This window comes from Diabrotica undecimpunctata, chromosome 5 (assembly GCF_040954645.1).
Source record: "Diabrotica undecimpunctata isolate CICGRU chromosome 5, icDiaUnde3, whole genome shotgun sequence".
NCBI classification, from domain to species: Eukaryota; Metazoa; Arthropoda; class Insecta; order Coleoptera; family Chrysomelidae; genus Diabrotica; species Diabrotica undecimpunctata.
The window spans coordinates 57,378,331-57,400,750 of NC_092807.1; the positions used below are offsets into that span (position 1 = coordinate 57,378,331).

Here is a 22,420-nt window from a genome sequence, read left to right on the forward strand (position 1 = left end):
CTTCATCTGATGTGATTGGTAAGTGATCATTACATATGTAGGATGGGGGTTGTTTGGACCTATTATCATCAAAGGTTTTGTATGTATTTGTCCTTAGGCATAATAATATTCTTTCCAAATGGATATATATTAGGCAAATGATTTTAAAATAGTGTGGTAAAGGAAACACGAGGTCAGTAGTATTTAGTCTGTATCGGTAAGGATCAGTATCTGTTCACATGTATTTTTGACACATGCTTTTTCTTAGCTGTATTGATACATTGATATTGAGGTTTAAATGCAGTGTTCCGGAATTGTTTATTCTTTACTACATTTGTCTTATGATTAAGATTAATATTAGCAAGTACAAGACGCAAATAATGACCAATCTGATGCTAACTCAAAATATTTATTTATGGAGAGGAAACATTGACACTCACAAAAAAGGTAGTGAATAAGATTCGCGTGATTCAGAGGGCTAGGGAGCGCCAGATGTTGGGTGTCTCTCTGAGAGACCGAATCTCAAATATAGACATACGCCCACCAACCAGAAGGACTGACGACCTGAACAGCTGAGGAAGAACTATGTCCATCCATGGACGCATACAGGTTAATGATGATGATGATATTTGTCTTATACTATTAATATTCCTGATATAATATTAACCTCTTTGGTATTGCATTGGCTGTAGACTTTTAATATTGTAGACAACTTAGTACTGTCAGTGTCACTGCCAAGTTATTGTCCTATTGGTTTTGTTTATAATATCTTATATACTAAAACGCTAAGCCCTTTTCTTGTCCACCACTTTACTAAAAACCATATTAGATAATTAAAATATTTTTTCGGAATATTATTAGTATTAAGTATGAGATTGTCAAGATATACTTTTGGTACAAAAATTCACTTTCGGTTTTGAGATGACCGGAAGTTAAAATTTACTTTAAGTTTTAGACCCCACAATGTATATCTTATATACTAAAACGCTAAGCCCTTTTCTTGGCCACCGCTTTACTCAAAAACCATATTAGATAATTAAAATATTTTTTCGGAATATTATTAGTATTACGTATGAGATTGTCAAGATATACTTTTGGTACAAAAATTTACTTCTGGTTTTGAGATGACCGCAAGTTAAAATTTACTTTAAGTTTTAGACCCCACAATGTATATGGATCGAAAGGTCTCGTCGAGACGAATCTAAATATGTACTTCCGGTTGTGATCCGACACCGGAAGTGACCCAAAACGCGCATAAAACGTCAAGATAGAGCAAATCTGACACCGGATTCGTGATCAGCATGCAAAATTAACTGCTAAATGATATTCATGTCGACATCTAATGAACTAAAAATTGCATTCCGGTTTTGAGGTCGACTTCCGGTTTCGTTTTTATTAGTCAAATCAATAGAGAATTCAACGTAGAGTTCAAAAATGTAAGTTCACGAAATTATCATTTATAGGTTTTGAGTTATTGATAAAAATATTTTTATTTCCGGTCATTGTATATATTGTATATTTTTCTCGCAAAATAAAAATTTTATTTAAAAAACTCGATGTCGAGTTGTCCGCTAGTATACAATTGTATGTTGATTAAAGTTAAAATCTTATTATATACGTTTTGTTTTCTTATTTCAATTACCACTAGAAAAGAACTTTCATTAACTTTTTGGCTATCCAGATTGTCATTATCGCTGTTTCTGCTGATGGTACTGCTGTGCAACTACCAAACACTAATATTAATAAGCTACAACTGTTGGTAAATTATATTTACATACAAGTATATACTTATATAAGCAGTTGTGAAACTTACATTAAATCGATTCAAACGCTTGATAAAATATACATCAAACCAAATAATATCATTCGTGTCCGTCACATTCTAACCACTAGGCAACAATAGACATATGAGACTATCGATGCTTACATGCAATCTTAAAAAAAGTGAGCTTAAGAGTACTTTTACTGCTGTAGATGCCGAAACTAACAAAAATGATACGATCCCTGGATCTTTTATCACTATCACTGGAATGATGTCTACAAAGATACGATCAAGATTGTTAACGAGAACTTAACGTTAACTTTTGAAAAAACTTGCAATATAGCTTTTTAATAGAAATGGCAAAATTTAACTCTCTTCTTCTTCTTCTTCAGGTTCCTTCTCCTATCGGAGGTTGGAAATCATTATCGCTATTTTAATTTTATTTGCCGCGCTTCTGAATAATTCTAATGAGCTGCAACCGAACCACTCTCTCAAATTTCTTAGCCAGGATATTTTGCGTCGTCCTGGGTTTCTCTTCCCTTGTATCTTCCCTTGCATAATTAATCTAAGTAATACGTACTTCTCGCCTCTCATTATATGGCCCAGATATTAAATCTTTCTAATTTTAACAGTTTTTATGACTTCACATTCTTTCTTCATTCTTTGTAACACCTATATATTAGTTACTTTTTCAGTCCACGATATTCTGTACGTTTTCCTGTAGCACCACATCTCAAAGGAGTTTAATTTTTTGATTTCAGACTGTTTTATTGTCCACGCTTCCATGCCGTATAGTAAAGTAATTTACCTCTCAGATTTATTCAAATCAAAATAAAATAGTCAGTGCTCTACCTGGTAACTATCAATTCGAATCACATAGCTCTCCGATAAATTCTAAAAATATTACTGTGACAGCTGCTCCCAACTCTACTGCTGACTCTTCTAGGTCAGAACACAAATGTTTTTTCTGATGTAGGCCAATACATCCAACTAAGAAGTCCTGCTCGGAATCCATCTGAAAATCCTGTGAGAAAAAGGTTTGTCACTCCAAGAACACTAGTGCATCTCCCAACGTATTTGAAAGCAACCTTTACTGCAGAACCTGCATTATTGCTGCTACTGCTGCTTTTTTAAAGAAAGCTGTAGTAGCTGCGTTTATAAGATACCTTCGTCCTGATGCTCCTATAGATACTGGTAGCTCTATCAGTTTTGTTAATAAAAACTTCGCTAACCTGTGCAACTCTCTATTAAGCAATGTATGCAGACTGTTTCTATGGCCTTGTTGTCACATACCTCTTAAGTTAAAGACATGACTAGTAAGAATATTAAGATTGGTCACTCATACGACAACATTAACTTATTTATATTTAAAAATCACTGTGCTGATATGATAATTATTGGTCATGATGTTCTATCTAACCACTCAAGTCTACAGTTTAAATTTGGAGGACCTAAAGAAGTATTCAACGTGAGTTGTGATGTGAGGCCTCAGTTCCTGCAGTTTATTTTGTAACCTGACTTACATGTATAACTTTTATTTATAATTATACAAAGTTTAAAACAATTCATTTATGTAAAATATAATTGGAGTTTTTTTGAGAAAAAGTAATTGTAAAAATAATAAGTGTAATTCAAGAAAAATTAACACGTATAGATTTGACTTTCAAATAAAAATTTTATTTCTGTAAAATTTATTGTTTAAAGATAATATTTATATTTATATTTATAATACATAAATATTTAAGTTGCTTATTATTTAATAACCTTTTCTACTTATAATAGTAAGAGAAAAGTAAAATTTTGCAAAATAGATATTTATTTTAAATTGTTTAATCAAATTACTCGATTAAATAAACAATTCACAAATAAACCAAATATATTTTGATGATCTATGCCATGAGGTACCTCAAATTTACAAAAAAAAAACATCAATTAATTAGAACCAGAGATATTGCGACTTTTATTTTGAATTTGTGAATTAAGTTTTTGACATAGTAAAATCGAGAAATAAAAAAAAACGGCTAACTCAGTTTTTTAGAGTTGTAGGACATTGAATTTTATTTTAAAATTCGTGTACAAATGCCGACATTTCGAATAGAAAAAAATTAACTTCCTATATCTTGATGAGATATATTTTACAATATTTATCACAAATTTTTTAATCAATAAATAATTTAATTTTACAAAATAAGCCTTTTTCTTCAATTTGTTGCTTTTAGAATTTATGTAGCCCTAATAGTTTATGCATATTACCGTTGTATATAAAAGCTTTCTGGGATAAACAATTTCAATTTTGCAATTACTGTTAAGTGAAACTTCTTGAAATTCTGTATTTTTAGAAAAATTATTAAAGATTTTTAAAAAATTAACTTTTGAAGCTATTTTCAAAATAATTAAGCAACAAATTAACGAAAATAACTTTTATTTCCAACGATTTTTTTATGCCTTTTTAGCAAAATTTTGTCATATTTCCATTAATTTATCGATCCTTATCTTTAGTATTTAAAAATAAATAGCAACCTTACCTTGTTTACATACTGTTTGTAACATTCCTTAATGCGCTAGATAGTCAAATTTTTTAACGAATTACCCCTGAAGGTGTTCTGAGAGCGAAAGTACTTGGACAATATTTAATAAAAGAACTGTGCCCTATGTATGTATGGAATAGAGCTCTGTAAATAGAGGTGAAACAACAATATTCACTTTGACTGGTCTAGCTATCTTTGTCTATAATACGCGCGTGATCTACCAAAATAATATAAGTGGAAGATTCTGCTAGATCTAAAAGAGAAATAGATAGACCACCGATCGAGTGCTCCGCATTTCACTATTTTGTCAACTGCCATGAATCAAGTAATACTCGCAAAATTTCAAATTCCGTGTACCTCTTTGATGTAATTGCTTATGCTGATGCATATATAGCTAATTTATTTGCTGATAATTTTGCTTGCTATACAAATAACACTTTTTTCCAAAGTGCCTTCGACACTGTACAAAGACCTCTAAATTTCAAAAAATTAACAGAATATAATTTAACTGGTAAAATATGTGCTAAAAAATGTTTAACAAATTGACCTTTTAGACTACTAGCAAATGGAAAAATATCAAAACCACATGCTTTGGATAACGGTTTACCTCAGGGCTCAGTTTTAAGCACTACCTTATTTTTACTTGGCATGAATGACTTTTACTCATATATAAAACCACCAGTCAGGTACTTGATATATGCTGATGATATTATAGTATTCTCTCAAGGTAGAGTCACAGCTACCACCAGCACTTTGCTACAAAACACAATAAACAAAATAGACACCTGATCTACGCATGCTGGATTTGTGCTTTTTAGCTTCTAAATAATTCAAAGTAATTCACTTTAACAAAAAACATAGACCTAATCTACCTTCTATAAATTTAAACGGACTTCTTTAACAAACATTAACTATTTGACACTTCTTGGTATCACCTTTGATTAAAAGCTTATCTTGAGGCAGCATATTCAGTAACTTTAAGTAAACTGTTCCCAAAGAATCAATTTACTTAAATAGCTTGCTGGCCACTGTAGCATTTCGTTTTACCCGTATATAAAACACCGAAAAATATTCTTAGTCTTTTTGCCTATCTGACATTGATAATATAAACATTTTCGAGTCTGTTTAAAATAATTTTAATTGCTATTTCGTTTGATCTTGATTCTGCCTAGATGTTTGCACGTCAAATAAATATGAATATTTCGACTTAGATTGGTGGGAAAGTGATGCAAGGAAGAGCATGATTTGGAGGATGAGATTATTCTGGGTGGACCTGCTGCCAAAAGCAGTCGGTTTCATTGTTTTGGGTCCGGATTTTTTTTTAAATTTGTTGTAGTTATTTGTTATTTGTTTTTGTTATTGGAAATGTGAGTGAGCAATCAAGAAGAGAAGCAGATTGACTTCAGAACGGTAGAGTTGATTCTCGGAGATAGTTTCAAAAAACCGGCAAAATTTTCGTTTAATCCCAAGAGTTAGCAGGAGGTGAATTTAATCTTAAAATGCTATTTAGCAGTCTTTGTAAAGTGAGATAATCATCGGCCTGTTCCTGTGTTCCGTGCCGTTTTAAGAGGCTCACATTTCTTTAAGTGAAAATTTAGCAGGTGAGTTTTGAAGAATACATTTTGTTATTATTCAAGATAACCTGAAGCCCAATTCGATGTTTGACTTCCCCAAAATTTGTCCATTTTGTGTGTCCATGAGTCAATCCAGATCATTTGCAGTTTGTGTGGGACAGTGTGTTTGATTTGTATTCAATTCCAGGGTAATAAACCATCTTAATAACTTAAAAATAAACCAGTTAAGCAAAGTAGTTTTTGTTAAATTTTTCTAAGTAAAATAAACAGTCTTCATTAATATAGATAATAAAGGTTTGCTTTCATGACAAATTAAAAAAATATAAATAAATATAAGTTTTATGGATTAGCTAATTGTCATATTTTAGTCTTCTTTTATATATAGTTTACCTTGATAATTAATTAATATTTCAGAAAAGTTTCATATTTCATTTCGACTTATGACAGTCAGTATTATCCTTTTCTGTCAATTGGTACATAACCAAAATTTTAAGTTCTGTTTTCTGTTAAAATGTAAAGTTTATTGATAAATTTGGATAATTTTATTTGTATTAACCATTTATGTGAAATAATAATGTAATAATTTTCTTTAAATCATAGGTTTACAATTATTTACTTTAAAAAGACTTTCACCCTTAAACATTTTTGGAAAGAAAAACCTTGCTTTCTAACCATCAAGAGGATTTTTTTAAACGGCATTAATTTTAAATAGTTTAGTAATCTTCTTGTGTTTGTTGCCCAGGAAATCTAGTAAATTTTTTTTATTTCTTTTTTGTGTAGTTAGTTTCTTCAGTCCCTCAAATAGAGAAACCTTTATCCGCCACCCAGGTCTTCAACCAAAACACGAGTAGCCCTTCGCAAACGTTTCAGTTTTATTTGTTTTCTCTGTCTCCAGCCCAGTATTGTTCAGTTTCCTCTTTTAATCCCTTATAAGCAATTATACATTGTTACAAGTGACACCTAATATGGTAGGCAAATTAAATTCCTACGCCACTCTTGGGGAGCTGATGAAGAATCTCTTCTTAAAATATATAGAGCGATAATTCGCTCTAAGCTAGACTATGGCAGTATTCTTTACATAGCATCTTCTTACTAAAGTCTCTAAACACGATTCAAAATACATCCCTACGACCATGTCTTGGTGCTTTTAAATCAAGCCCTGCTGAAAGTGTTTTGTGTTGAATCTTAAGAGCAACCCCTCCATCTAAGAAGGCAGCAATTTTTACTTTCATACTTTGTAAGAATATCAGCAAACCCAAGTAACCCGGTAAAAAATCTAATCAATTTCATAGTATTTCCCCCAGAAAACGCATCCAATGACACACTTATATTACCACAACTATTATATCCTTTATAAGATTCCATCAGCCTTTTAAATACTACTTCTATTTATCCCATGGAGCCCCAAAATGGCTCCATAGATGCACAATTTTTAATATTTAAATATTCAATACTGATTTATGCAGATTCGATAAAATAGAAACCACAAACTTAATCCTCAGAACATCCTTCCAAAACATCCTTAACTTAACACAATTTGATGAAATTTTGTACACCAATGCGTCCAAGAATGAAGACTGTTGTGGTTGCGCTGTGTCCAAATTGACGACGATTATAAGCTCTGTGCGACTGCCTAAAAGTTGTAGTATTTGCACCGCAGAATTATATGGACTACTACAGGCATTAAAGACTTCAATCCACCCTAATTCAAATGAAAGCAAAACAATTACCATTTGTACTGATTCTCTTTATTCGATTCATTCCATAAGATTCATGTTCTCCAAAAATCCACTAGTCCAGAAAATACATAATATATTTAACCAATTATATTCTGCTAACATAACAGTCATAATGATCTGGACTCCATCTCATCTTGGTATATTGGGAAACGAAAAAGCAGACCAGGCAGCAAAAGCAGCATGTTTTTCTGACTTTAAAGAGATCCAAACTCATACAGATCTTAAGATATTGATAAAAGAAAAAATCCTAAGCTCATAGGCAGACCTGTCAAATAATACAAAAACTAAGCTGCATGACGTTCAACCTAACTTATCTCGAGTCATTATTTCCTCTATGAACAGAAAAGAATCATCAGTTATTCGCCGGCTACCGATAGGACACACACGTCTTACACATGGATACCTTATGGCATCAGAAAACCCCTAAAACATGCCACTTCTGTAATAGCCCTTTTCCATCAAACACGTGATAATGGACTGCTGCGAGTATGATTATAAGCACAAACTAAAAGGAAATCTAGAAAACATTCTTAGTGTTTTGACATTGTTCTTAAATTTCTGAAAGAAACATGTTTAATTCAGCTAATATAAACAGTGCATAGTGATAAGTTTTATTGCTCAACTTCTCCACAAAAAAATTGTTCATATCAAATGCTTGTATATAAAATATGTATAATATTGTAAACTGTACCCGTGTCAATGACCATAGGCTATCAAGACACGTTAATTTCAAATTAAAAAAAAATAACACGTTTATTGTTGGAGCACTAAACTTAATACATGCAGAATAAGTTCATATCAGACCCATAAAGTTTAATTTACTTGAAGTTTTTAAAAGTATTAGGGCACTTTCGGATAAACTCAATTATGGACCAGATAAATTCCCTACCCATGGTCGTTTAGATTTGATTTTTCCTATTTTTAATAGCGGTGAGCGTCCTGATATCCATACCTATGTGTGTGTGTGTGTGTGTGTGTGTGTGTGTGTGTGTGTGTGTGTGTGTGTGTGTGTGTGTGTGTGTGTTTGGTGAGTTGGCTTAGAAACCAGTCCTTTAGCCACAGAATTGTAGTATAAGATATTAGTTGTTAAATAATGTATCCAACTTTAAAAAGAAAGTTACATATTAGTTCGTATACTTGTTTACTATCTAAAGAGAGTAAATGGGTGATGTTTACGGGAGTTTGAGTTTTAAGTTCTGATAGTTTTGAATACAGCTGATCTGTTTAATACTTATGTTTATCGCACTTAAAAAGAATATGGTTAATGTCACATTGTGATATATTATCGCATGAGCAATATGAGCATACCCCAGAACGGATAATATTTAATTTAGCCAAATGAGCTGGGAATGCACATGATTAGTTTTCAGACGTGTAATTGTGGCGGTCAACTTATTTGGCATTACGTATTTGAAAATATAGGCAACATCTTGTGGTGAGGTAAGGTGTGCGAATAATACTGGTTATTTGAATTCGTTGCTATATCATTCCATTTTTCTTACCAATTTATAAAATTTTGTTATAATAATGTTGTTGTAAGTCCTCCAATGTGAATATGGGAATATATAGTCCAACATGGGTCGCATCTTTAGCAATCCGGCCAACCAGTTCATTTCCCTCGATATTAGTGTGACTTTTTACCCAAATAACTGTAATATCTTTACTATATGTTTTATTTTTAATATCACAAAGAATACTATTTTCTTTATGTTGAGTCATATCTGAGTTTAATCCTTTAATGACCGATAATGAATCTGATAATATCACGGCTTTATTTAAATTATGTAGATCTAGCCAATCTAAGGATTTTTCGATTTCTACCGCTTCAGCAGTATATATTGAACAATATGATGGAAGTTTAATTTTCAAAGATTTGCTTTTATGTGGAATGTAAACTGCACAACCTGTGGCACCATCCTCTTTTTTGGAACCATCGGTATACATTAACTATGGAACAATTAGTTTTTTCTCAACTATACCCAAATGTTTTAAAAACGTATTATTTCCATATTTAATACAGTACTATAAAAGTATTTTTGAAACTAACCAACATGGCTTGATTACTCATTTAACTTTCCACGACAAGTAATTTATTTATTGGTCTTTGAACAAGACACTCCCAATTCTATGAATCACGGTTTTCATATGGTTTGACACCTACAGATTTCTCCATGGTCTTTAACAATGTTCATTGAATATAATTAACCAAAATGAGGGTATTGATATTTTATATTTTATTCTAAATTGGGGCCCAATTTCTGTGCCCTCACATTACGCTTCTGATTATAGCAAAAAGGTATTTTTTACCATAATTTCATGGCGTTTAAACTACTATAAGTTACTGTAAATTGTCATAAAATAAATATCAAGTTTAATAAAAATAATTATTATACAGTAATTACTACAATTACCATAATTTATTTTTAAATATTTAGACACAATACAACTTCTGTCTAATGGGAATATAAAACACCCGATATATTTTTTAATTAAACAAAGCAAAAATTTTCGTCACACCTTAAGTCTTAAATTAAGTAGGTACTTTTAAAAAAATATAGAATGGAAATTTTTATCTTTTTTAATTATTTCATAAAATAATTTAATGATTTTTCATTAAGTAAAGGTGTCGTCATTTCTTTAATTTAAATGTGGCATATTTTATCCCAAAAATCTACAGTAAAACTCTAAAAATATCTTTTACACTTTCTGATACTATTTTGCTGTATAATGATAAATTTCAAAACTATTTTTTAGTAACATTTAGTAGTTTAGTAACGGAGGTAACATCCGTTTTTATCTTTTTTGTCGATGATGATAATGAATGTTTACCGCAGGTTGTTTGTCAAACTAGAAACAAGCAACTAGTTCAACACCAAACTTGTTCGAAAGTTGTATCCCTTCCTTCAACACATCGTCACTTTTTCTGTGTCTTCTTTTTGTAGTCTGTAAACTATTTACGGCAAAGATACATAACAACATAAATTCTAGTATCTATTCTAAAATGATTAAAATTGCAAACTTCTACTTTGTTTTTAAACATTTATAGCGCATTAGAGTGTGCGTACGTAAATTAAATTTATAATAAATATATTTAGTGTGACAAAATTTTAACCCTATAATGCGCGATTTTTTGTATTGTAATAAAAAAATATTATTAATTGCCTTAAGGTATAAACTTTTGCCTAAAAATAGGAAAAAAATCTAGCATAAATTTTAAAAATTTCAAAAAACATTAATTTTTTTACAAAACAAATTTAAATAGATTATTGATAAGTATATTATCTTATTATAACTAAATATCTAAATTGACTGGAATTTATGAAAACAATTATTATCTTTGTTCAGGCAAAGATATAGTCCACATTTTTGAACATTGAATATACGAAAAAGAAGTACACTTTGGCATCTTGTATCTCTGTCTTGTGTCTTTGTACAATGGCCACTGTCAGTGACCATCAAGCCTTACGTCTCTTGGAGGAATATACGTTGTTGTTGCTGACCTTTTCTTTTTTTCTGTTATTATTTTTTTTTTTTTTCAAAATCTGATGGCCTTCCTTTTTTAAGTAAACGAATACTTCCAAAGTTGCATAAGCAATATGCCACTTTAGCCCGAAATTCGGCAAGTTTCATATATTTCTCTACCTTCTTTTCTCTGGAACATCGACGGTAAAGAAGCCACGAATTAACAAGCGTCATATCAAGAAGATGATAGAATAGCTTGATATATCATTTTTTTATTTAATTTTGATTTTGTAGCGTCAAATGAGGCTATCCATGAGGTCCACCCCTCTCATATGTTGGTTACATTCCTGAACCAACTTAGGGCATTCAGTGAGTGCTAATTTTTTGCTTTCTTTTTCTATCGAACCTTTCAACATTTCCTTTCGGCAATTATTCAGCATATGTTGACAACAAACATACAGTTTTGTTATCTCTCCAGGACACTGACGATATTTCCACGCTTTCAAATTTCAAAGTTAAACACATACTCAACTGAAGTCCCACGATCTATTTTTTTTTTGCTTCGTTTTCAGATTGCAACTTACAGTATGGAATACGGTTACGTCTAACATTGCTCTGGGAATATATACGTTTGTTAGCAAGATAATGGAGAAGAGGCAATGAAGTATAATAGTTGTCGAAGTAAACTGATGTTCCTACTTGAATTTGTAGGAATAACCACTAACATTTCCTTTTGAGGCGCACATTTGCTCATCTACTGAAAGCTTTTGTTCCAATGGTATGCTTTGGAATTTGTTATTTAAATGATCTACAAGGGGCCGTAATTTATGAAGACGATCTCGATCCTCATCATTTTGATCCAAACTCGTATTGTCATTGAAATGTATACATTTCCTGATAAATTCGAATCTTTTCTTACTCAATACGTTTTTTATTTGCGGATAGCCTAGGGAATTGGACCAATAACTACGACAATTAGGCATGTGAACAAGGGACATATAGATGCAAATTCCCAGGTATTGAAATCCGTAAACTAATTTTCGAAACCAAATTCAGATTTTTGCTTTAATCTGTGCCTTCTAAGAATTGCAAGGCAAAACAGACATTGATAAAAATGTTAATAGACATGGGGAATCTAAAAATTGCATTCCACGACATGTCTCCTCAACTAAGCAAAAATCATTAGTTAAGGAGACATCTCGTGGAATGCAATTTTTAGATTTCTCATATCTCTATTAACATCTTTATCAACGCCTGTTTTGTCTTGCAATTCTTAGAAGGCACAGATTAAAGCAAAAATCTGAATTTGATTTCGAAAATTAGTTTACGGCTTTTAATATCAGATGTCGCTATTTGCGTCTATACGAGCCGTATTAGAGTTGCTTCCTAAGATAGAAAAGATTTATTTTCACTTTCAGAGCGACTGTGAATAGCCGTCTGTGATAATCCCTATTAGGGTGAAATACATATAAGCGGATACACAGACGCACTGTACGTGAAATCAAATCTTAACTGTCTTTTTTCTTTTCCTCTCAGGTATTAATTTGTATCTACTTTGGTCAGTCCAGCAGGTTTACTCGGATCCTTTTGACTAACATATGTAATTTAAGCCGATACAATTTTTTCGTTGTCAAATCAGCTCATTGTCAAAAAAGTACTTGAAAAAGCGTAGGGTGTTGACAAATCCATTATAGCATTAGGAAGGTTGGTATGTCCTCTAAAATTCTTCGCAAGTTCATCAATGGATAGGTTTTTTTTCTTCCACAATACATTTTTGATTCGAGTAGTGATTGGCTCCACCTCCACATCGACATCGACGTTAGTTGACTCCTTAATAGGCTCTATCTGTTGGTCTGGAAACTCTATATCAGTAACCCCATCTTCAAACTCTACTGGTAAGCTTTGAATATGAATATTCTCATCAGGATCTAAGTTGGTCTCATCTTTAAAACATTTCTCAGAGTCGCTATTGTCCAAGTCGTCATCACTGTTCCAAAAATTTGCTGCCAACTCCTCCAAAGTCACGCTCTGACAAAGCTCTTTTACCATCCATAATGACTCTAAAAATCGAAATGTATCAGATCTGATACAACCGTAAAAAGAGGCGAATTTTGAAGAAATTACTTATAAAAATATAAATTAGCTTGATCAATATTTATATTACTTACCTTTTAAACAAAGTCCATACAGCCAAAATAATAGAATGACGAAAAAACGAATAAAAACCAACCAAAATCTGAAGAGATATAACACGTGCTCGGTGCGAATAGATACTTGCCAGACGACTAACAAAATTTACGCGCAAACTAAAGCGATTGCGGAATATGCAACCTTATTTTCTAGTACGTAAGGACGTGTCAGATTTAATATGTACAAAGCACAGCGATGGCTTTAACCACACACAATTTAAGAAAACGATTATTTAAATAGGTTGTAGATCTGCTACATTGCGCAGTATAGGGTTAGATACATTCTAAAGGTTTTATGAATTTTTTCTTCTTCTTATTATTCCTGTTTAAGATATTTCGGTCTGTTAATACTGATTTATCTCTGTGCTACTGTTACTGGCTTTTCATATAACACAATACTGATTAGTTTGTCTTCATCTATTCTTGTCACGTAAGTGTGCCATTAAGGTGATCCTCATATTATTAGATCTTTCGCCCCACATTATGCACTGATCTCTTCGTTTCTGATATGGTTTCTTTTAGTTTTGCCAGTAATACGTCTTGATTTAATCATTTTGGTTTTATTAGAATCGTTTTGTATTTCACATGTAACAATAAAACTAATAGTTTTAAATATAATTTTACTGCCATTTTTTACTTATCTGTTTCGTCAAATTTCAACTATTAAACATCAGTTACTGTTTTTTTAATAAGTTTTTAAATCTTTTCCAGTAGCGTCAGCACTGAACAGTCTTTACAAGTATTTGCACTGATCTATTTGTTGTACAATGTTGTCGTTGATTAGGTATTTGCATCTTATTGAATCAACACCTGTAGTCCTGTATTTTATCTTCTAAATTATTACGTTCATGTTATGATTTGGATTTGTGCAATCTCCGTATTTGTATTAATAGTTATTTATGTACCAAGGGATTTAAAGATGTTTATGCCCAGAGGGCGACGATGTTACAAACCCGAGAGCCTCTGGCCCGAGGGTTTGTGAGTCGCCCGAAGGCATATACATCTATTGATACCCGCGGTGCATACAAACTTTTATGTCATACTAGTTCGTTATTGCATCTACAAATAAATATATTCTAAAAAATCCGAAAATTCGATTTAATTTTGACAATATATTTATTAGTAGACATTTTATCGTCCGTGTTATCGTCCGCTACGCTACAGAAATGTTGTCAAAAATGTTTCTAATAAGTTATCTTTTTGTTGGTATCTTTACGCTCATGCGGGTACACTTTATACGCGCGCGGGCATAAAGTACACTATTACGAAGTTGGTAACTAAGCAATAAAAAACAATAATAAACTAGTATGACATAAAAAAATTACTTTAGGTTGGTTTGGAGGACAGAAGTCGCGGCCCTTTGGTTTTAGGGCTTGTATAAAATTAAACCTAGAGATCAACAACTAGTTTTTCAGTATTTTTATTGAGCAGAAGTGATGTAGACCAGAACGCATAACAGTATCCGGTGCGGTAGCGACCATCTAAAAGGTACACAGCGGTGTAGAAAGCCAAGGAAATGACTACTACACTATTTTTCACAGGAATATCATTATGGCTGTAGCTCTTAAATGAAACAGGGGTTTGAAAAATCCCCTGCATGTCAAATTTGATATCGAAATAAATTGTAGAATAGGTACCTCGAATGTCCGAAGTATACTGTATGTCAGGTATCTGAACGAGTTACAATAATTCAGAAACATAAATATAATACATGTGTATGCACCGACAGCGGAAAGTAAAATAGAAGATGAAAAAGACAGTAAAGATTCCATTTCACGTACAAATCGTCTATGTATCTGTTTATACATATTTCGCTTTAATAAAGCTCATCAGAACAGTTATTCATAGGCGTTCTCAACGTGAAAAATAGATCTTTTCTGTCTTTGGGAAGCAACGATAAAATGGCTTCGAAACGGACGCAATAGCGATATCTGATATTAAATCCGTAAAATAGTTTCGAAACACAATTCAGATTTCTGCTTTAATCTGAACCTTCTATAAATGCAACGTATAACAGACGTTGATAAAGATGTTAATAGAGACATGGGGAATCTAAAATTTGCATTCCACGACATGTCTCCTCAACTAAGCAGAAATCGTTAGCGAATTGGTTTCTTGTACTCATACAGAGTAGATCCGAATAAAATGAAAAAGACAGTAAAGATTCCATTTCACGTACAAATCGTCTATGTATCTGTTTATACGTATTTCGCTTTAATAAAGCTCATCAGAACAGTTATGAATCTTTACTGTCTTTTTCATTTTATTCGGATCTACTCTGTATGAGTACAAGAAACCAATTCGCTAACGATTTCTGCTTAGTTGAGGAGACATGTCGTGGAATGCAAATTTTAGATTCCCCATGTCTCTATTAACATCTTTATCAACGTATGTTATACCTTGCATTTATAGAAGGTTCAGATTAAAGCAGAAATCTGAATTGTGTTTCGAAACTATTTTACGGATTTAAAATAGAAGAACTTGAAAAGTTCTTCGTAGATGTAAAAAAATTAAGACCAACTCAAGACTAGGGATCTTACGATTCTGATGGGTGACTTTAATGCTAAGATAGGAAAAGGACTACTTCGCAGACTTTTGCAAAGAATATATTCTATGTGTAATCAATACCTTTTTTAAACTACCTAAACGGAGATAACTTACGTGGAAATTTCCAGCAGATACCCCCCGTAATATCGTCAGAAAACAAATTGACTACATAACCTTCCGTAAATGCTACAGAAATGCAATTAAAAATCTGTAAAAACTGTTCCTGGTGCCGATGTTTTATCTGACCACAGTTTTTTGTTGGCCAAATTAAAATTAAAGCTTAAACGGACAAAACAACAGCGATTTTCTAAAAAACTGGATATGAGTTTTATTAGAAATAACAGTCCAGTAATTGCAAACCAGAATTTGCGATCAGTGTATCCTTCCGATACTCACGTATGGTTCACAAACATGGACACTCACCAAGTCTAATATGGATAAAATAGTAAAAGCACAAATGGCGATGGAACGATCAATGCTCGGGTTGAGACTTATAGACAAAAAATCAAACAAATGGATTAGAAGCAAAACCAAAGTAAAAGACGCAGGAGAACATGCTGCTAAACTAAAATGGAGCTTCGCAGGACACAATGCCTGACTAAAGGATAAAAGATGGAACTACGAAATACCACAATGGAGATCATGGTTAGAAGCAGAAGCAGAGGAAGACCACAAATGTGATAGGCTGATGACATTAAAAAGATCTGAGGACACAACTGGAAGCAAGTAGCCCAAAATAGAAAATACTGGATTGATTTGGGGGAGGCCTATGTCGAAAGTTGGATTACTTAAGGCTGAAGAAGAAGAACAATTGCAAACAATTTAGAGAGAAATTTTGAAAATAACAAATAACATTTGGGTCATTGGAACCAAATCCAAACGATTATAAACAGCTCAACATCAAACATAAGAGAGCTCAATTGATAAAAACAAAAGTGGATGAACGATGAGATTTTGAATCTAATGGACAAAAGACGCAAATTAAAAAATTAAAACATCGAAATATGTAATCGCATTAATAAGGAGATAAGGACTAAAATACTAGCTCAAAAGAAACATAACACTTCGAAAATGTTTGGAAATTTAAAAATTACAGGGAAAACATGATGCAATTAATATATATATATATATATATATATATATATATATATATATATATATATATATATATATATATATATATATATATATATATATATATATATATTTAATAGAAGTAACAGGTTCGTACAAAAAACAAACCAATAATATCCTTGATAGAAACGGCAAACTGATTATCACTGATTTGGATAAAATAGGCAGATGGAAAAAATTCATTGTGGATCTATTTAATGATGAAAGTCTTGATTTTGAAATTTAAGAAGTAGTGACATTCGGTGACATAACTAAGGACCAAATAGAACGAGCAATAATATTAGCAAAGACCAGAAAAGCGAAGGGGACCCAAAAACACACAGTTCATATGTGTTTTATTGACTTTGAAAAGGTCTTTGATCGGGTAAAACATCAATATTGACCTACGTATCATTAAAAAACTCTACTGACATCAGCGTGCAAACATCAGGATTGGCCAGGATAATGCTGAAGAGCTTCAAATACGAAGAGAAATAAGATCAGGCTGCATTTTGTTCTTACAAATATTTAACATATATTCGGAATTCGTTTTCAATAGAACATTGGATAGTGTTCAATGTGGTATCAAAATTAATGGCATCAATATTGATTATTTGAGGTACGCGGATGACACGGTGTTAATTTCAAAAAGTAACAAAGATCTCTAACATCTGATTAATACGAAAGGTAAGCGCCAAAAGACAAAGGTTTTTGTTGTCAGTGAAACACAAATACATCCAGAAGTGATAACAGCTTATCTAGAACAATTGGAGAGAACAAACAGCATCTCTTATCTTGGTTGTAATCTAAATGAGAACTGGGACATGAGCAAAGAAATTAGAATACGTGTAGAGAAGGCCAGATCTGCATTTTTTATTATGAAGAAAATGTTATGTGGAATCATTCCTACTTTGGGACTGAAAATTAGATTAGTAATATCTTACGTGTTCTCTATTCTTGTATATGGTGTCGAGAGTTTGACTTTAACAGATATACTTCTTAACTTAAAGCTTTTAAAATCTGGCTGTATCGGAGAATTCTGCAAATAAGCTGGGTAGATAGAGTTCGTAAAAAGATTATTTTGCAGCGGATGGAAAAAGTTAGGGAAGTGGTCAGAACAGTCAATAATCGCTAACTGAAATATGTTGGGAATGTTATGCGTCATCCCGGGAGATATAATATATTTTATTTAATAATGATCATTTTGGCTTTACAACCCTGTGTGGGTCCTAGCCTCCCCAAGAATTTTTTCCAATCGTCCCTATCCATCGCCTTCCTCCGCCAAGCACGTATTTCCATATTTCTCATATCTTGATCTATGTTATCTAGGAATCTGGTTCTGGGTCTTCCTCTTCTTCTTTGACCAATAGATCTATCAAGGAGCGTATTAGTATTTTTCTTTCTAAACATCCTAACCTGTTTTCATTGCTTTTTGTTCAGGTTTCTGAACCATATGTTAGGACTGGGCGTATTATTGTTTTGTAGAGTTTTACTTTTGCATTTCTTGATATAACTGTAGATTTAAAAAGGAGATTAACCCCAAAATAGCATCTATTAGCCATGCAAATTCTGCGGTTTATCTCTGCGGTAGTGTCATTTTCAGTATTGACGAGCGTTCCCAGGTATACAAATTCGTTAACTGCTTCGATGACACTGTACCATCTTTTTTTCCTAAAATCACTTTATTCTTTTATTTTATTCAACAACAAAATTTGTTATATTGTATATCAAGTGTTTCTTCTCCCATGAGGTATGTAAGTCTCCTTTGTTCCTTCTCATAATCCATTCTGAAAATGAAGTGGAACTAATTAAATGTAAAAATTTTATGTAGCTTAAAATTTTGAAAAATAAATCTTTGTTGCTGAATAAAAGAAAAAAGGAAATAATGAACTATTGATATAGTAATAAAGTAAATAAATAAATATAATATAATAAATAATAGTAATTAAGTAAATTTGATGACTAGTTACATGCAGAGATTCTTACAGCAGTAAATGAAAAAGGGGAATACTCAAAAGATTACCAAAGAATAGGACAAAAGTATAATAGTATATTTAAAAAACTTAATAAGTTTTTACATACCTTGGGGTGACAAAAAACACAATAAAACGATTTTTAAAAAATATAAAAACTTTTTAGCTAATCAGGCGCACGCTGAATTTATGACCATTGCGTTGTAACTCCAAATCAACACACCTCTCGCTTCTCTGATCTAGTACTGAGGCTACAGGTATCGAATAAGTAAGCTAGATAAGGCCGTGGTTAACAAAATGTAAAAATTTTTGTCGAAATATTATTATTTTGTAATATGTACGATGTCTTTGACCTCGTAGCGACTAGTTAAGGGTTAAGAGACTGTTATAAATAAAAAATAACAATTAGTTAGTCGTTCCTGCCACCATGTAAACATAGAACTCAAATTTGTTCCAGGTTATTCAATAAAATACCGTTTTATTAATTGCAAAATGAAGAATAGGTTGGGTTAACGTAGCGAGAGTCTAACACCACATGTCCAAAACGATATGAATGGTTGTAAATGTTAACTTATCATCCCTAAATACATTTATATTTTCGTGTGTCATTTGGTTTTTGTTGTTTAAAGATCTTAGTGTATAAAAATATGCTATGTTGACGATGGTTTTGATACACTAGAATACTGACACACTTTTAAAAACTAAACAGTACATGTACCTGTAATATTTAGTAGAAAGAACCTCTTTTGAAAAAGAACTTTATGCATTTATGTATAAATTTATTCTTGTATCTAATAAAAAAGCAGCGCATTTTGTTTTTAATTTACAAAGATAGGTTGTCGGGCCAGTAGGAGCTTTTATTTTTTATTTTGTGTTTTTAATTCATATGATTAGAGCTTTTAACTTTCTTAACTGTTTTATTTGTAGCGTCTTCAGAAAAGAGTTGATTTTACTTGAAAATATTTCTAATGTTTTTCTATAACTAAAATCATTTTAGTTATGTGCGACTGAAATTTATTTTTCATGTAGGTACACAATTCATGTTTTGGGCAGTTGTTTTATCAACTCAGAAACTTAATTATTCTTACACTACACATTATGACTTCTTTAATACTGGTTTTTAAAGAAACCCTTCTGTAGAATTTATTTTCGCAATATCCCGCTATTTTTTTAGCAAACAATAAAAAGAAAAATAAATATTTCTTTTATTTTTCGGAACTGTTCTTGTTTCTCAATCGATATTCTTGTTGTATTTCGATTAAGAGAGGTTTTATACTGAATAGAAGTAAAGTTGTTTAAAAAGAAGTATAAAATGAGTTTTGATTACACATTGGTAGCCTAAAACCCAATGGACTTTTTATGAAAATAAAATCGAAACTTTGCTTTTTTAGAGTTAAAATCTACAAAAAAATCAAGACATTACCACATGAAAATTAAACTTAATTCAGTTATAAATATGCTAAATATTTGACGTGTTAACAATAATCTAACTTAAAAAAAAGGAAAAGATGTAATTTGGAACAGGTTTTGAAATTTTCGAAAAAAAAAATTCTATTTTGCAAAACAATTAAAAAGTTATATTTTCCTAAAACATTTCTAGTTTTAGTAAGATTATTTTAGTACATGGTTTTTTGTTTATCATTCTAGAATAAAAACCATTTGAAATACTGTCCATTTAAATTAACGTTTATAAGCGCGAATTATCTTTCTCAAAAATTTAAACTTTAAAATCTCAAAAATTAAGTTATCAAAAAATTAACTTTACTTCTACTGTAGCCATGATAGTTCCTAGTCAATTAAATGTTGGAGAAATTAAATATCTATCCAAAATTTAAAAAAAAAAGCTTTTTCTAATTAACCGGTGATAATAAATGCCATTCAAATTTGCTGGACTCATTTTTAGTTCTTAAAAATAAAAAACTGGTTGTATATTGAAAAGAAGAATAGAAGAGGAGTATAAAGAAATTGAAGAACAAAGCGGCTTCAGAGCAGGAAGATCGTGCGTGGACAACACATTTACCCTTCAACAAGTAATTGAAAAACGAACAGCTCGAAACCTCCCTACGCATCTGGTATTTATAGATCTGGAGAAGGCTTATGATACAGTTCCTTTAAAACTCTTATTTAGTGTCTTGACGAAAACGGACCTTAGTAAAACATATCTAAAAGCAATACTGAACATCTATAAATGTCCTCAAAGCACTGTAAAAACAGGAAATACTTTCTCAAGGGTATTTACAGTAACGAAAGGCTTGAGACAAGGATGTTGACTTTCCCCCACCCTATTCAAAATATATATCCAAGAAGCACTGCACCAGTGGAGACAAAAATGTGCGGGAATGGGGTTGAAGCTTAACAACCATTATCTGACAACGCTGTTCTTTGCAGATGATCAAGTACTAATTGCAAGCTGTGAAGAAGATGCAGATTATATGCTTAGAAAGCTTAAAGTTGAATACGAAAAATGGGGGATGAGTATGAATATGTCTAAAACAGAATATATGCGAATAGGCAGTGAAGACGAAGACCCGGATTTAGAAATTAGACAAATGAAAAGGTGCTACGAATACAAATATTTGGGAAGTATTATCTGCCGTAAAGGAACAACGGAACGAGATATAGACTATAGAGTGCAACAAGGCAGGAAGAGTGTTCAAATTCTGAATTCGATACTTTGGTCCAACAAAGCTACTATGAAAACTAAAATGACTATCTACAAAGTAATTGTAGAGCCCATTCTTACATATGTAGCAGAATGTTGGCAAATGACAGTAAAAGGAAAGAAAAAAGTTGACACGGTTGAAATGGACTACCTAAGAAGAGCTTGCCGTATATCAAGAGTAGAACGTATACCTAATTCTGAAATTAGAAGAAAAACAGATAGAGTACATACAACTTCTGAAAGAATAGAAACTAGACAGTTAATATGGTATGGACACGTACAGAGGATGGACGACAACAGATGGCCAAAAAGAGCTATGGAATACAATCCAAGTAATAGAAGGAAACGAGGAAGACCAGCCAAGTCTTGGATACAAGGTGTTATGGAAACCATGAAAGACAGAGCCATTGATGAAGAGAAGTGGTTGGCCTTGGACAACTGTCTTCTCATTAATAAACGTTTTCTTATCTACTTTAAATTGGCATTGATAAGGAATGGAAACTAGAAAATTTCCTTTTAATGTGGTAAAATCTGTTTTCTGACATATCATCTCGATTTTAGTTTGGTTTACGAAGATGGCAATGTAATGTGAATCATCAATTTGTTGTATTACATTCTCAGATATTCGGACGGGAGTTCTGCGGCAAGTTGTGGAACTGGTCTTCAGTTGCAATAATTGAAAGACACAATCTTCTTTCTCTATTCCAGCAGAGAAATCGCCATCAGTACAATAGAAATTGGGCTTCAGGTCCAGACAGGGCAGTAATAATAATTTATATATTGGTAATAATTTTCATTCATAGTCAGAAAGGTATTTTGAGGTACGATGGTACTGTGATTTGACGTAGGAATTGAATAAAGATGATAATAGGAAAAGATTTCTGGGTAAACA

The 22,420-nt window shown here is 32.0% G+C and overlaps 1 protein-coding gene across 3 annotated transcripts in view; it reads left to right on the forward strand.

Moving 5' to 3' along the window:
* The window catches only part of LOC140441324 (uncharacterized), a 160,369-nt gene that overhangs the window by 110,133 nt on the left and 27,816 nt on the right, over positions 1-22,420 (forward strand). The gene's annotated exons all lie outside the window — the stretch shown is intronic.